Raw genomic sequence first — 11,900 nt, forward strand, 5'->3', positions numbered from 1 at the left:
AGTGCGTCACCTGACTGGTGAATTTTGGGGCCTATTTTTATTTCAGTTTTTTTTTTAGCCATTATACCATGTCACAGAGGCCTTGCAGTGCCAAAATATTTGTGTAAGACGGGTTGACATTTCCATCGGTACCATTCTGGGGGACAAGTGACACCCTGATCATTTTTTATAAAAAATTTTATGAGGTGGTATGAATAAAAAACACAATTTAGCAGCAATTTTTCACCATTTTTTTGTACGCTGTTTACTATACGTTATATATGACATGTTATCGTTATTTGTCAGGTTAGTACGATTACAGTGATATCCATTTTATATACAGTAGCTTTTGTTATAGCTATTATAAATACTGTTTGTGTCATGCTTATTGTAAGGATTGTAATCCCTATTGTAGGGGGTTTTTTTTGCGGCATAAATTGACGCTTTAAGTGGTACACCTTTTGGGTACATGTAATGTTTTGATAGCTTTTATCTATACTTTTTAGGGGGTGGGATTAACAAAAAATTGTAATTTTGATTAGTTTTTTATAATTTTTTGCAGCGTTAATCGGGTGGGATAGTTAATGTAACGGGTTAATATACGGGGTCATTACGGACGTGGCGATACTAAATATATGCATCTTATTTATAGGGGATCATTTATAAAGGGGGATGTGAAATGTGTATATTTATTTATTTATATTTATTTATTTATTTTATTTATTAACTAATTTATTTTATTTATTTGTGTAATTATTTATTTATTTGTGTATGTATGTATGTGTTTGTGTTTTACTTTCACTTTGCAGGTACATCTATAATACATTACAGCACATGATCAGTGCTGAAATGTATTATAGAGAATAAATGAGCTGTCAGAATCTGACAGCTCATTCATTGATCAGACCCCTGCCTCAGTGCAGGGGTCTGATCTGTCTCATCCATAGCAGCCCAGACGCAGGTGGGACCGCGGTGTCTATGGGGTTAACTGCCTGGGGGGGGGGGGAGTGCGGCTCCCCTCCTGGCAGAGGCAGCCTCTCCCACTGCTCGATCGCCGCTAGGGACAGAGGGGGGGGGGGAGGCAGGGAGAGCATGACGTTCCAGGAACATCATTTTGCGGGAAGGGGTTAAAGGGGTTATCCAGCAAAAATCTTTTTTTCTTTCAAATAAACTTGTTTCAGAAAGTTATATAGATTTGAAATTTACTTCTATTTAAAAATCTCAAGTCTTTCCATACTTATCAGCTGCTGAATGTCCTGCAGGAAATGTATTTTTTTTAATCTGACACAATGCTCTCTGCTGCCACCTCTGTCCATGCCAGGAACTGCCCAGAGCAGTAGCAATTCTCCATAGAAAACCTCTCCAGCTCTGGAAAGTTCCTGTCACGGCCAGAGGTGGCAGCAGAGAGCACTGTGTTTGTATGGAAAATAAAACAGCATTTCCTGCAGGACATACAGCAGCTGATAAGTACGGGAAGACTTGAGATTTTTAAATAGAAGTAAATTAGAAATCTATATAACTTTCTGACACCGGTTGATTTGAAAGAAAAAGATTTTAGCTGGAAACCCCATTAAAGACAGGTTGTAACGTAACAAAATAGGTAAAACGCCAAATGCGTGTGTGTGTGTGGGGGGGGGGTAAATACTTATGCAAGCCACTGTATAAATTGTTAAATGACTCCATATAGGAATATATTGTTATTCATTTACTAAAGCGAATGTACCATTTCGGAATTAAAATGTGGGCACCGATGTTGTAATCCTGGTAGCACGGTCCATAAATGCTGCCTGGTTCCTGCGATTGGTGCTGTTATCTTCTTGTGCACTGGCCCGGGCGACATTTTAAAAAAAATGGACAATGCCGGGTATTACAGGGTAATAAAAAAATTTAAAAATTGGGGGGGAGAATTAATTCTAAGATGGTACATGTGCTTTAAGTCAACACCACCGCTTCCTCCTCCTCTTCTTCTTCTTCTAAACTTTTACACTTCTTTTCGTTCGCCAGACAATTCGACATTCTCTCTTTTCAGTTCACGTTTCCATCAAACAGCGGCGAGTGTGGAATAGTTAAGTTTCCTGTTAACCAACATTATAATTATTACCGGAGTACGACAAAGACAGACATATTTGGTCATGAGAAGCTTTTTATCTGCTGCACACTGACACGTAACATTACATGTTGTCTTATACTTGATTATTATTATTTTAAATGCATTATTTAAATCATCCCAGTGAAGGGAAGGTAGTCTGCGCTATGCAATTATCTGTCTAAAGCTGACATTTTACAGAGCTTTCAGAAAAAAAGACTTTTATTGTTCTCCAAACAACTTTGCTTTAAAAGTTTTTTTTTTTTTCCCATTCCTAATTATGTGGGCTTTTAATAGCATGCTATTATATATCGGCATTAAGCTTTTATCCATTTTGTGCAGGCTAAATATGGGTATGGGTCCCATAGAGAAATGACTTTGATTTCGATGATTGCAGAACCACCGGTAGAAGGGATCCTGGTGTCAGGTTAATTGAATTGTAGAATCTTATTGCATCCTTTTTTTTTTTTTTTTTTTTTGCAATTGTTGACTATGTGGAACGACTAAATGTATAGAACCAGTTTAGTAGTGGTAAGTGCATTCATTCAGCCATGATATATCTATAGATGCATGGGATCTGCATGCCTATTGATATCCACCAGTGGAAAGGAGCCACTCAATCCTAATGTTTCCCTTTGATTTTCTGACAGTCAATAGAAATGTAATGAGGTTTCTGATTGGAGTATTCCTTTACTTGTACAATGTGCCAGCATGTTGTGAAGCCACAACTACTAAAAGGTTAAAGGGGTTATTCAGTGCTACAAAAACATGGCCACAGCGGCAATCTTGTCTCCAGCTTGGGTGGGGGTTTTCTGCTCAGTTCCATTGAAGTGAATGGAGCTTAATTGCAAACCGCACCTGAACTGGAGACAAGAGTCGTGCTGTCTCTGAAAGAAAGTGGCCATGTTTTTGTAGCGCTGGATAACCCCTTTAAAGGGGTTATCCAGCGCTACGAAAACATAGCCACTTTCCCCCTACTGTTGTCTCTAGTTTGGGTGGGGTTTTGAAGCTCAGTTCCATTGAAGTAAATGGAGCTTAATTGCAAACTGCACCTGAACTGGAGACAACAGTAGGGGGAAAAGTGGCCATGTTTTTGTAGCGCTGGATAACCCCTTTAAAGATGTCCTCCAGGGTTAGACAAACTCTGTTAATATATCTTACAACTATCTCCCTGACCTGCATAAACATGCACCACTCTGCTCAGTGAGTATACATGTGTTTTCAATAGGGGCAATAGAAAACGCTATGTGCCTTATAATGCTTTTGGTCACAAGCATGTTCGGCATACATATATTTCTTCTATTTGACCCCCACATACATAGGGCTAAGCATTCATGTGTTCTGAATGGGAAGACAATAACAGACACGTTTGGCAGTGGCATATATCCCGTCAGGACAAAAAGGATCAGGCTTCAGGCATGCTTGATCCTTTTCTCTCCTCCCCCACTGATTAGGACAGCTGTTGGATCAATATTCTTTTAATGCATATGGTCATCTTTATAATTATCAATGTGCTCCCCAGGCATAAACCATAGAAAAGGGGCAGGTGAGGAGGAGGCATGGTCTGCCCCACTTCCTATAATCTGTCCTGGTCTTTCCATTACTAGAGACAGATTTCCTCTAACAACAGGCAATGAACAGCAGATTTAGCAGTGAAACGACTTTTTTAAGTATTAAGTTATATTTGGTAAATTAAGTGTTTTACAAATATGTTACAGATCACATATAGATGAAAATGGACAAAAGTTGTTTAAAAAAGACATGAATAAAGTAAGAACATATGGTGGTGTTACGTCTAGTATATGCACACCAATGGCATTTAGGGTGGTGCCATCTAAGAAAGAGATAAAAGTCCAGATTCTCAAAAATGGTGGCCTGTAGAAGTGCTCTGTGGTGCAAAACAGCCTCTCTATATAGTGATTGAATAACATTGGGCAGTACCCAGATAATTAAGAGAGTAACTATCCTCAGGTTAGGGCATCCCAACTAGCTTATATATACCAACAGGAGATGTTACAAGGAGGTAAAGGGTACCTCTACTGTGGTCTCAGTATTCATTGGGTGGGCGGCCATTTTAGTGTAGTGCTGGGAGACGGACCAACCCCAGTGCACAAGCGGGCTACTTAGCTTATGTAATGGGTGTAACAGCAATGTGGCCCCTTCGTTGTCAGTTTCATTGCCGGTCATAGAGGTTTGTCCCCATGATCTAAAAGTGATGTCATCTCTTCAAAGGACTGAAAACCCCGTTAGTCTATTTGAAAATGATAAAGTCACGGTTCTTATTACAATTCACTAGGGATGTACTTTTAAGACTTTCTTGATAGTCCTATTACTTTGAGCTGATTTCTTCCCAAGTCAACAATTAGAGGCACCAATATGTCAATTATCCTCCTCCTGTATCGTTCTGACATTTGATAGCAGGCCATTATCTAAAATAGTATCTTCCTTTAAATCTCCAAAGGTATAATCATCACCAGGAGGTCTGCATTTCCGAAGAACGTTTTTCCACCGTATATATTCATCTATTTTCCAATTACCTTGAGTAGGTTACATCTTTGTAGGTGTAATCCTGGAATCCTGGGGGGGGAAAAAAACAAAAGAATTGTTAAATGTCACAGTCGAAGATATAAAGGTAAATTTTACCACTGCCTTGTTAGAGTGATCATTACTGCTATGAATATTATTGTTTGATAATTTCTTTGAAGATACTTTTGCTTCAAGACTTATACTGTATCATTCGTTCATAATTTATTCTACAAGGATGGATCAATAAATAAATATATAAGAGCTGAGCTGCAGTAACCTAGTACAACCACTACAGAATGTATGGCGCTGTTTGCTTCCGATGTATGCAGGCACCACAGCTCGGGCAAACAGCTGATTAGCGTTAAGTGCAGTGCATATGCTTGGGTGTGTCTCCATTTAAATGGTGGACATGGGACCCCTTTTCTCATGATTATTAGGGGGTCACTGATGGTAGGACCACCTAGTGATCATATACTTAGTACTTATCCTGTGGATAGGTTGGGATTACCCCTTTAAATATACTAACAATAGGGGCGGAGCCTAGCCGCGCATGGAGCAGGTCGCAGTTCCTTGAGCTCCCGGCCAGCCGACTCTCCACAAGCTCTCCACAGGCAGTATTCAACTGACCATGGGCAAGACTGACGCAGAAACACCCCGCCAACCTACGGTGACCCCTAAGAAAAAGAAAAACCCGCCGGACATGGACAAATTCTTCGGTAAAAAGACTCTGTCCGGAGCAGCCGTCCCAAACAAGATGGCGCCCGCAGGGAAGCATGGCGTGGCGGCCTTCACTGAGTCCGACAATGACAGCGTGGCTGATTCCTGTGAAGCAGGTGAGGACACCAGACCCATATCCCGGTCCTTTCTTAAACACCTAGTGGCCCCAATAATGAAAGACCTGGCCGATATTAAAGCGGACATACAGCATGTGGGACATAGAGTGGAGGCCCTAGAAGCTACGCAGACAGAATTACTGGGACACAGCGAAGCAGTCTCACAGGCCTTGCAGACCCACAGCACACATATAAACAATGCTCTGCTGGCTATCGAGGACCAGGAGAACCGTAGCAGACGGAAAAATGTGCGTATTAGAGGGATCCCTGAGAACTATGCAGTGGAATCTTTGCAAAAAGTGACACGCGATATCTTTGGGGAGCTTGTGGGACTTGAAAGAGCTGAGACTTTACACATAGAACGAGTGCATAGAGCGCTAAGGGCTAAGCCATCCCCGGGTGAACCACCCAGAGATATAATCTGTGGTTTGCTACATTACCCCGATGCCGCAGATATCTTGCAGGCAGCAAGGCGAAAGGACACACTAGAATATGAAGGAGTGGTATACCAAATGTACCAGGATATTGCGCCCAGCACTTTGGCGAAACGCCGTGTTCTCAAGCCACTATTGGATCAACTGCGGCAAGAGGGAATCCCGTTCCGATGGCTATACCCTTTTGGCATTTCTATTATGAAAGGGGGGAGAAACATAGTGATTCGGACCCCTGAAGACCTGGAATCCACCTGGGATATTTTGGGCCTGACACCTCTCAACATTCCTTCCTGGATGCCGCTAGCTAACATGGACGCTCTCCCGAGACTACCAACGCCCGAACTGTGGGTGACCAAGCGCACGGCCAAGTCACCGAGACGCGCGAAGACTAAAGTCAGACTCTCAGAGGACGGCTGAATACACACGATTGGTACCTCTACTACAACTGTGTCGTGGTAGTGAGTATGATTCACCTAATTGGCTGCGGGACTTAACGCCAACCACCTTTGCTATATGTTCCCCTAGCGCCTGTGGAACTTTTTTATTTTGAACCAGTTTCCTAATTGTGGAGTATGGCTGCCTTGCTGTATGGGCACTTATTTTCCACCACAACCCCCCCCCCCCTCCCCCTGTTGCATGCCTCTGATTTACAGGTTTTCTGTGCACATTAGCATGCACCAGGTTGGAGAGTACACTTGTTTAGTTGTATATATGTATATAGTTATTTCTTTGTTTGCACGGCACTTTAGTCATTTGTATTATCTGATTGCATCGAACCGATTCAGGAATACCTCCTTAGCTGATCAGCCTGCTCTTCCTACATTCGCATATGGCTATTAACAAAAGTACACATTTTAAAATAACCTCCCTCAATACTAAGGGTATGAACTCTCCGAAAAAACGCTCACGTGTTTTCTCTGCGTTAAAAAAGACGCAGGCAGATATAGTGTTTTGCCAGGAAACTCACTTTCGCGAACAACACATACCGCAGCTTGGTCGTGGCGTTTATACCACATGGTTTCATAGTTCACATCCCTCCAAGGCGGTGTGTGGTGTGAGCATCGGATTTACTAAACACATTGTTTTTAAAAAATTGGCAGAGATCAGTGACCCCAATGGCCGCTTCCTATTCCTAAAAATACAGGTGGCAGGAGAGGTTTTAACATTAGCAAATCTCTACGCCCCCAACTCTCAACAGGTTAACTGGCTCTGTGAGAAAATAGACCTCCTCGCCACCTTTATGGAAGGTATATGTATAATAGGAGGAGATTGGAACTTAGCAATAGACCCGATTCTAGACTCCTCTAAGTCCTCACACCCCATCTCCTATAAAGCACTAGCGAGGCTGAAAAGGAAACTTGCTGACTTGCTTTTAGTAGATGCTTGGAGACTTCTCCACCCCACCACCAAGGACTACTCCTTCTTTTCCACTCCTCACTCAACATACCACAGAATCGATTACCTTATGGTATCTAAAACCCACTTAGACCTGGTGGTTAATACAGAAATTGGTACCATCTCAGTATCAGACCATGCTCCTGTTTCACTGGCATTATTGATGAAGACTCTGCCTAAAGGTGACTGGTCATGGAAATTAAATACTACCTTATTGGGCAGACCTTCTTATGTGGCGCAGATAGAGACCAAACTGTCCCAATACTTTGCTGTAAATTCCACCCCCGATGTCTCCGCACCCATTATATGGGAGGCACACAAATCAGTCATGAGGGGGGAATTTATAGCATTAGGCACAGCACATAAGAAACAAATGAGCAAAAAGATAGACGATCTCTATACTGCCATCTCCAAATTGGAAAGGGTGCATAAGATGACCCTGGCGGTACAGCTACAGCAACAATTAACTGACCTCCGCTCCCAATTGTCTACCTTGCTCAATGAGAGGTCCGCTAGAGCTTACACTTATTCCAAATTCAAGAATTATCTACATGGGGACAAAGGATCTAAGATCACGTCCTCACTAGTAAAATCCCAAGCAGCTAAATCACATATCAGTGCAATCAAAACGGCCTCGGGCACAGTCGTCACGTCCACTGAAGACATCGCACGGGAATTTAGTAAATTCTATCACGATCTATACAATCTTAGAGGTACCAAAGGGGACTCTCAAGATACTGACACACATATGGCCGCGATAAACTCCTTCTTAGAGGGAGTAGATCTACCACAGATCAGCCCCCAACAAGCCTTAAATTTGACAGCCCCTATAACTGAAAAAGAAGCTAATGACATCCTCTCATCTATTCCAAATGGGAAAGCGCCTGGGCCAGATGGCCTACCAATCTTATATTATAAAAAATTCAAACCTATTCTTCTTCCCTACTTCACTGCCCTATGTAACTCTTTACTCGCTGGCCAGCAGCTCCCCCAACAATCATTAGAGGCCTATATCACGATCTTACCAAAGGAGGGCAAACCCCCTGACCTCTGTGGCAGCTACAGGCCAATCTCTCTGCTCAATGCAGATATAAAATGGTGGGCGAAGCTGCTGGCACACCGAGTAAATGACCTACTACCCACTCTCATTGGACCAGAACAGGTAGGTTTCGTCCCTATGAGAGAGGGTAAACACAACACGTCTCGTGTTATTAATGCTATCGGGCATGCTAGATCTACAGGCACCTCGTTAGTCCTTCTCGGCACAGATGCCGAGAAGGCTTTCGACCGTGTAAACTGGGCCTTCATGTCAGCCACTCTACATAAATTCCGATTCCCACCAGCCTTTGTTTCAGCTATCTTGTCATTATATACCTGTCCCCATGCTCGCATCAGAGTTAATGGGTTCCTATCCCCTACCTTCCACATAAGCAATGGGACCAGGCAGGGTTGCCCCTTATCCCCATCCCTGTTCGTCCTAACTCTAGAGACTTTGATACAGCATATACGACAGGATGACCAGCTGACTGGACTAAGGGTGGGGGGCTTCGAACATAAAACAGCAGCATTCGCTGATAATTTACTTCTGTTTATAACGAACCCCTCTAGGACCATGCCTCGTCTGATCGCCCTATTTGACTCATTTGGCTCAGTTTCAGATTTTAAAATTAATTTTACAAAATCTGAGGCGCTGAACATCAACACCCCCACTAATGTAATCAACAAACTGCGGACATCCCTCCCCTTCACCTGGACTTCCTCCTCTATCCGCTATCTAGGCATACAAATGACCCCAAACCCAAACCTTCTCTATGCATCAAACTATATCCCACTTCTTTCTAAAATTAAATCCGGCCTACAAAAACTCAATATCCCTTTCATGTCTTGGATGGGTAGAAAAAATTACATTAAAACATATATTCTTCCCCAATTCCTATATCTTTTTCAAGCCCTCCCGATCCCAATCCCTGCTTCTTTTTTCGTACAAACGCGTAAACTGATATCACAATTTATTTGGGCAAAAAAGTCCCCTAGGTTAGCACATAGACACCTTATCCTTAAAAAGGTCGATGGTGGTTTCGGGTTACCAGATCTGCGTCTGTATTACACAGCAGCTTTGCTGAGCAGATGGTGTTGGCTTGCCAGCCCTATTGGCGACCAGTTCCCCCCATGGCTCCATCTGGAGAGGTCTCTCATATCAAAGGCGGACAAGATAGGTCTGTGGACTCACCAAATTACTTTAAGTCATAACATATCCAAATACCCCATATTAAAGGCGACTATTTCGGCGGCCCGTACTTTATATAAATCTCAACGATCTTTCTTTCCACCTTCCCCGCAGATGCCGATATCATTAGTCCCAGCATTCTTACTCGGAAAGCCAATCGCACCACCACCACTTTGGGAACAATTACCCAAACTGACTGTAACTGACTTCACGCCCCAGATGCTTTCAAACTTACAGACTTCCTTACCTCCAACTAGCTCATCAGGCCCACAGAATAGTGTGGCTCTGGCTGACCTCTCCATACTGAGTAATAAATTCATAAATCTCCATTTGCCGTTACGTCCCGCAAATTGGCTAGATAAACTGATTACTGACCCCACACCACCAAAAAAGCTGTTGTCAAAAATTTATTCGGCCTTGACGGAGACCCCACCAAGTTATAAACCAGCTTACATTATAGCATGGGAGAAGGAGCTTAACAGGGCCTTCACCCCGCAGGAGATAGCCACTATCACCAATAATTCTCACGGTTTTTCCTGCTGCGTGAAGATCCAAGAGAGCTCCTATAAATTGCTTTCGAGGTGGTACAAAACTCCTTCATTCCTATTTAAAGCAGGCCTCACACCAACAGATGATTGCTGGAGATGCCACCAGTCAGCAGGCACCTATAGACATCTGTGGTGGGACTGCCCTATCATAAAACCCTTCTGGGCCACTATTAAAGCCACCTTGGAGAGGTTACTCACCAAGCCCCTAGAAATCACCGATACTCTGATCCTTCTTTGGCTACCAACTGGATCACTTCACCCCAAAAGGCAGGATCTTGCCACCAATCTTCTTATGGCAGCTAAATCACTAATCCCCCTATATTGGCGCTCTTCCACAGCTCCACCTATTCAAGAATGGGAACTCAAATGTGACCAGTTGGCTAGACTAGAAGAATTAGTGAGTTGGGAGAGGGGTACAAGAGAAAGATATCTACAAGTGTGGGAACCCTGGCTAAAATACAGACATCTCGCTTAAAAGGATATGAGTCGCTCTACACACCCTTAGTATGAGGAAATCTACATGCCTTCTCTCATTAGGCTGTTACTACCCTAGGTCCCTGGACCAAGGGACCTTACTCTCCCCCCCCCATGACATCACTGTAATTACCGGCCCGGTGCCATCGTCCTCACCCCTGATACCATTTTGTGCCGTGCTAATGGTTTTGTTCTGTTTATGAAGTTGATACTGTTCACTAATCCCCTGTACCCCCCCCCTATTACCCCCCCCTAATTTCTCCCTTTTTATTTTCTTACCTTTTACCCATACTTCCCCCGCCCATCTGCCCTATACCGACTCCCCCCCCCACCCTTTTTATTCTTTTACAGGACTGCATCTGTTATATGGTTTATTTTATGTATTAGAATTTGCAATTTCAGAATGATGCATTCTCTGTATATGCCTTTTGTTAACCTTGTTCATATGACAAATTTGTTTCAACTGTTTTCCATTCCTTCAATGCATGTCCAATTTGTATACTATGCAAAAAACAATAAAACATAAAACGTGTTTTCAAAAAAAAAAAAAAAAAATACTAACAATAATAATCATCACAAGGTCTTACCAGGACATATGATATGGGGAATAATGTGACCCACCTCTAGCTAAGCATGGCTTTCAGTTCTAAAGGGCTATCGGCATGCATGTTAAATGATTGCCGTCACTTCAAACAACTTCCATCCATGTCATTGCCTGTGTGATTTCTAACTTTTTTCAAAAATTACTTCTGTTACCAAATATGATTCCACGAGCAGCAGAGAGACCAAGATAGAATACAGGAGGTGGGGGCAGGGCTTAGCTAGTTCTATGTGCAGGAAAGAGAAAGCTTGACTTTGTATTTGCAATCTTTCTTCCTCCACCTGCCAGAGGATCTACACTGTTCTGAAAGGTAAACCTATTACACTGAGCGACAGGCAGTAGACCGTCGCTATCGTCATTGTGATTTTAGAACATTAATATTACCGCTCCAGAGCAAATCTCGGCCTCTGAAAGCCCATAACTGTAAACTTGCCCGATAGTGTTTAAGTAAATTCAAGTAAATCACTGGTGAATATTCACACCCTAGGGATAAAATATAACTTTTATTAAAGACTCTTAAAAATCCATACAAACAAGAATAAACAAACAAACAAAGTGTATAGTGACCTTGCCTCAGATCTGATGTCACAACGGGGGGGGGGGGGGGGGGACACCCAGACACTGGGAGTAGGGAGGGGGAGGGTACACGTGCTCTCTCACAGCTGTGCTGATATAGATGCTCTCCCTGCCTTTTGGGGAACCCACCTCCTTAACAGGGTGGCCCCAACCACGGTGTCGGTCCCTCCCTAATCACTAAGTGCAAGGGAAAAAACAAAAAAGTGTGACAAAATGTAACA

The sequence above is a fragment of the Dendropsophus ebraccatus genome, chromosome 15, assembly GCF_027789765.1.
Source record: "Dendropsophus ebraccatus isolate aDenEbr1 chromosome 15, aDenEbr1.pat, whole genome shotgun sequence".
NCBI classification, from domain to species: Eukaryota; Metazoa; Chordata; class Amphibia; order Anura; family Hylidae; genus Dendropsophus; species Dendropsophus ebraccatus.